At 43.0% G+C, this 6,324-nt stretch overlaps 1 long non-coding RNA gene across 1 annotated transcript; it reads right to left on the bottom strand.

The window, feature by feature from the left end:
- Positions 1 to 628: 628 nt before the first annotated feature.
- LOC140456959 (uncharacterized) lies at positions 629 to 5,203 on the bottom strand. Its single transcript, XR_011953281.1, has 3 exons — positions 5,041 to 5,203; positions 4,773 to 4,879; positions 629 to 1,282 (listed from the first exon to the last, which is right to left on the bottom strand). It is a non-coding gene; the product is annotated as an uncharacterized lncRNA (long non-coding RNA).
- Positions 5,204 to 6,324: the final 1,121 nt, after the last annotated feature.

The raw sequence follows: 6,324 nt of genomic DNA, 5'->3' as shown, positions 1-6,324 counted from the left end.
GCGAACCACAGATCGCCCACACATTGTGAAGGGTGGCAGGGTCCCTGAGAGGGGGCACAGGAGATTTACCAGGATGGTGCAAGGAATGGGGGATTTTAGTTGCAGAATTTGTGGGGCTTTTTTAACATTAATTGTTCATGTGACATGTGTATTGCTAATACACATCAAGAATAACCATCCACAATTAATGGACTCTCCTTTTCAACCTCTCCCCTTGCCTGTGCTGTGGTAATATTCAGGTTAACCACTACCAGACATCCCTCTCTAATGAGAGAGCAGTCCTATGGTCAGGATGGACAACACTGACTTGATCTTTTACACAGTGATGCAACTGTGCCTCGAGGGAATGCTGAAGGTGGTGGATGGGAAACTACTCAGGTACAGTGCTTTATCCTGGACGATGTTCACTTTCTTTAATATTGTTGGGGGGGGGGTGCACTGATGCAGGCAAGTGGAGAATGTTCCAACACAACCCTGATGTGTACCTTATAGAGAGCAAACAGACATTGGGGAATCAGTGGTTTGGAAAAAACTGAGATTGTTCTCCTTGTAGCAAAGGAAATTTGGGGAGCTGTGACAAAGCGGTTTACAAAAGTTACACGTTGTAATAATAAACCTTAGACCCATCAGCTCATTATACAAGGATTACAGGACACATGTTGAAGATTTGGGAAGATCTATTGAAAGGATGGTTTGATTCAAAGGAGAACTTTTATTCAGCAAATGGTATTGATCTGGAAAACAATACTCTCACACAATATGAATATCCATGTCCTGATAAATGGAGTAATTCTGTCACAGTTTGGCGTTACAATGACTGAGATTACCATCTGAATATCTGCCTGTAATACAAGTTTATAAAATCCGTCACTGTCAGTTCAAGTTTGAAACTCATACAATCCCCTCCCCCTGGCCCAGGATGACTGTACACATTACCTCTGGTGGAGGTTAGCAGGCACTTCAAGGGCAAATCTATGTGGGTTTCTATGAGTTTCCACCTTGGGACTTCATGTGACTGAACATGGGACAGAATATCCCAAGATTCAGTGAGATATGGAGAGCAGGATTTGCTTCCTTTTCTTTCCTTCCATTCTGCCGCTGAGCTTCCTCAATAAGACATGGGGTGTGAAAGGCTCATGCACCTTGATGGACAAGATGTCTCCATTCTGACCAATGGGCAGCGAGCTCCTCCCAGTCATGAAACAGAGTATCCCTGAAAGATAGCCTGAAAGACTGCCCAATGCTCTCAGTACATGGTTCGAATAATGAGGGGGGAAATCTCCTAGAAAAGGCATAACAGGAAAGTTCCAAAAGGATTATAAACAGTTTACAGAGAGATATTCACAGGAAATGTGGGCAACAAGTTGGCAAATAGAGTATAACTTGGGATAAACTGTAGAAAGGTGCACCACAAAGGGACTGGGGGAAAATGAGCAGGAAACACAGAAAGCTAGCACACAGTTACAACATGGAATCAGGAAGGGGAATGGAATGCTGTCCCTTATTACAAAGAGTTTGCAATATAAAAGTTTGGAGTATATACCTTAGGGAAACTAAACAAATGGCGAGTGAGACCACATCTGGAGTAACGTGAACAGATTTGGTCCCTTTAGTTATCCAAACAGAGCATTTTAGAGAAGATCCATTGGGATGATCCCTGTTTTGAAGGGATTATCCTGTAAGCAAAGGGTGAATAAATTGGGAATCTACCCACTGGACTTTGGAAGAATGAGAGGTGATCTCTTTGAAACATACAGGATTCTGTCGAGGTTTGACAGGGTAAATATGGAGAGGATGTGTCCCATTACGGGTGAGTCTTGAACCAGATTCTGGGTCAGTCGCAGAATTTAGGGTTCTGTTTCAGATTTGTCAAGTTAAAGGCAACACCGACACAGGTTAGGGTTTCAGTAGCAATGGACCTGGGGTGAGGAGGAGATAAGCAACGTTTTAGAGATTGGAATTCCTGGTGTTTGTGATTGTGTAGATGTCTGATCAGGTGGTCACCTTGGGCTCAGATATGAAAGCAATATTGTGAAGAATGTAGTTCTGCCTCAGACACTTCCCAGTGAGAGGGAGGGACACAGCAGTAAGGGAAATGAATTTGGAATAGCAACTGAAGGCAATGGGTTTCACAATTACAGTGTTTCATTGGAGTGAATTGCAGCTAATCGAAGCATGAAGAATAAAGAATCTACTGTTTGCCACGGAACCATTGGGGATGTTTTTTCAGCCATTGATAACTGAGTAATAGTGCAGTAATGGAGAGGGATGATGGGGAGGGAGAGCTGGACATTGTCAGTGTATATGTGAAACCTAACAGTGCTTTTGGGCGATGTTACCTCCTGGCAGTGTGTAGGTGAGAAACAGGACGGACCAAGGATAGATCCTGGAGGGACACCAAATACAATGAATTCAGAAAGGAAAGGGAGAGTGGAGATGGAGCAGGATTTTCCAATGATGGGGAGGTCAAATATTAGGTTTTAGCAGAATGACAGAGAAGGACAAAACCAGAAAAGACAGACAGACAGATCATGGAACAATATCTGTGAATTGCAAAGTGCGGGGGAAGTGGTGGAGGGCGGTAACAAGCAGGAGAATGAGACAGAGATTTGGAATGTCCATAATTTAGCTACTCTAGGGTAAATGGTCAAGAAAATCTCTCATAAGGCTTGACAAGAGACTCTAGGAAATGCAAGTTTAGGACTAAAATGAGGAGCACCCTTGTGAGGCAGTGTGGCTCGGTGGGCTAGTGGAGAGGGAGGAAAGAAGCAGAGGCAGCTGATTGGATTGTCTCAATGTTATTGACAGAGAAACTCCATGTGCTCCTCACTCTTGTTGTTGGAGGGGAGGATGGAGGAGACAGGATAATAGACATTGTTTTCAAAATAAAAAAAACAAAACCTGTGATAGTGATTCTAAAAATAAGTGAACAAACCTGTCGTATTCATCACGAATATTAAAATATACAACTGAAGTTCAGGATTGAATCCCAAATTGGTAGAGGGTTGCTCTGAAGTCAAGAAAAGTAAAAGAAACTGGAATGAAGAATCTACTGTTTGCCATGGAACCATTGGGGACGTTTTTTCAGCCATTGACAATGTCCTTGAGGGAAAGAAACCCGACAGTGGCCCATCAAATCACTCATTGTATTAATCACTGCACAGTCTCAACAAAGGAATGAAACTGGATGGACCACATTACATCTACCAATGCACTAGCAAATACAACCACACAATCAGCCCTCTTGACCCTGCAACTTCTGCCTCACTGTGGGCCAACAACAGCAGCAGAACTGTACTCCAGCCTAATCTGAAATCACATGGCCTGATATCCCCCAACCATTAACAATAAGCCAGGGGAATCAATCCTGGTTCAATAGTGAATGCAGAAGGGCATGCCAGCAGTACCAGGCATACTTCAAAATGAGGTGCCAACCTGATGCAGCTACAAGCAGCACAAGCAACACCAAATAGAACGAAGTGATCCCATAAACAATGGATTAGATCGGAGTTCTGCACTTCTGTCACACCTAGTCAGGAATGGTGATGGACAATTACAGCATCACAGATATCCCACCCTTACGGATGGAGGGGTCTCACACATCCATTCCACAGATAAGAGGACAGCATTTGCAGCAATTTTCAGCCAGCAGTGCCAAGTGGATGAGCCTTCTCCATTGGTCCCTGACATCACAGATATGGATCGAAATGGTTTAAAACTCATGTCAAATCAGATCAAGAAATGGATAAGTAGTGTAAAGGTATGGGCCCTGCCAATATTCTGGCAATAATACTGTTGGCTGTGCTCCAGAATTTGCTGCCCACCAAGGCAAGTACTGCTCCAGCACTGGCACCTACCGACTTTGTGGAACATTGCTCAGGGATGTTCCTACACAAAAACACAGGGCAGATCCAACTCAGCCAATTCCCCTCCATCAGTCCACACTCGCTCAGCAGTGAGGTGATGGAAGGTGTCATCAACAGTGCTGTCAAGCAACTGCTCAGCAATAACCTGCTCAGCGATGCCCAGATTGGGTTCTGCCTGGGCCACTCAGTTCCTGAGCTTGTTACAGACTTGATTCACAAACTGACAAAACAGCTGAATGAGTTGAGGATGACAGGCCAGACCCCCTCCAAGTCCACTATTTCGACTTCAGTGATATCACCTGACCTCACCACAGTCTCAGCTCATTTGCTGAAACTCTCATTCATTCCTTTTGTTAACACTAGATTTCATTATCTAAACCCACTCCTGACCAGCATCCCACATTCACCCTCCCGATAATCTCCAGAATATTGAAAACTCTACTGCTGAAGTGCTCACTTGGACCAGAACTTGCTGATCAATCAAAAGACTCCCATTTATAAGCAACAACAATTTACTTTCGCTCCTTTGAATTAATTCCTGACTGTAATCATTCCTATCTCCCTGCACCACACACCCTTTCATATCTCAATAACTCATTTTAGTTCAGACTCTCAATCATGTGTTTATTTTTGAGTTCCCCTGTGTGACTGTTTCTATAGACTCCAAGGGAACATGGTCTGGAATCCCCACTCTAACCCTCTAAGATCTACTTTCTTCCTTTAAGAGATTCTTGAAAAAACTGCTTATTTGGCAATGGTTTTGGTCACTGGACACAATATTCTCCATCTGTAGCCTAATGTCAAAAGTTCTCAATAATATATTTTTGAAATTAAAACTATGATGATTTGTACAGATATCTTCTACTCTTCAATATCGCTGAGTGAATACTCTGTAATGTCTCTTACCAAACCCCATTGTGGGAGCACCTTCACCATACAAACTGCAGCAGTACAAGGAAGTCAAACATCACCCTCTCCACAGGCAACAAGGCTTTGACATTGATCACGGGTTTCTGTGGAAGGAGAAATACACAGTTGATGTTTCAGGGAGTGCAATATGAATTACAGGGAATGAAAATGGTGCAGAATTTGACTGTCAGAAATTGAAGGAAAATGCATTCGCTTATTGGAGAAAAGAATTCTTGACTGTCAAAGATATTGTGGAAAAAATAACCTGATAATGGAACATCATACGGTCAGGAGCCGGGCAGCAGTGGACAATTCATTTACATTCCTGAAGAAGGGCTTATGCCCAAAACGTCGATTCTCCTGCTCCTCGGATGCTGCCTGGCCTGCTGTATTTTTCCAGCTCTACATTTTTCAATTCATTTACAAAACAGCTGTGAAAATAATAGTAAAATATTATACAGAGCAAAAATACACCCATGAGAGACTGAAGAAGCTAGATAATGAACAAGTGGACATCAGAGAACCCAGAGATGAACCAGAGCAGAATTCACTTTTATGATCCCACAGTCAAAGATGTCTAGCACAGAAACAGACTTCTTTGGTCCAACCTATGCCAACCAGATATCCTAACCTAAGCTATCTGCCACTCCTCAGCCCACTGGCCCATCTGATCAATATCCCATTGTATTCTGAGATAACTTTCTTCATTGTCCACAATGCCAACTGTTGGCTGGAGCTTGTGCACTGCTTTGTGGCTTTTGTTGCTGTTTCTCAGTTACAAGAGTGAGGGACAAAGTTAAAAATCACACAACCACCTGATGAAGGACTAGCAAAGTAGTGCTTCCAAATAAACCTGTTGGACTATAACCTGGTGTTCTCGGAATTTTAATTTTGTCCATCCTAATCCAACACCAGCACCTCCAAGTCACGAGTGAGGGAGGAATGCAAAACAGAAGAACAAAAGATCTTGGAAAAAGGTTAAGGCCGTCCTGCCCTTTGAGCCTGCTCTACCATTCAATAAGATCATGGTTGATCATTTTGTGGATGCAGAACGATTTACCCACGTTCTCACCGTACTCCTTAATTATTTATTTCTTTTTTAAAAAAACTAACTTAGCTTTAAAAACGTTCATTGAACGAGCATCAAATAGTTCCCCGGGCAATGCACTCCATCAAGGTCAAGACATTCCTTCTCAATTCACTCCTAAATTTGCTGCCTCTAACCTTGTGGTGATGCCGTCTTGTCCAAGCTTCACCTGCCAGTGGATACATCCTCTCCACTTGTATTTTTTTTTATTCCACTCATTATTTCATATCTATCCATTCTTCTGAATTCCAATGAATAAAATCCCAATCTACTCAGTCTCTGTTCAGCCAAACCCCTCACCTCCGGATTCAACATAATTAACCTCCTCTGCACCCCCTTTAGGGCCAGTACATCCCTGAGCACGTAAGGAGATAAAAACTACATGCAGTACTCCAGGTGTGGCCTCACCAGCACCCACTATAGCTAGAACATAACCTCTGCTTTTAAACACAATCCCTTCAG

This window comes from Chiloscyllium punctatum, chromosome 31, assembly GCF_047496795.1.
Source record: "Chiloscyllium punctatum isolate Juve2018m chromosome 31, sChiPun1.3, whole genome shotgun sequence".
NCBI classification, from domain to species: Eukaryota; Metazoa; Chordata; class Chondrichthyes; order Orectolobiformes; family Hemiscylliidae; genus Chiloscyllium; species Chiloscyllium punctatum.
The sequence above is the reverse complement of the archived record's forward strand: the minus strand, read 5'-3'. Positions and strand labels throughout refer to the sequence as shown.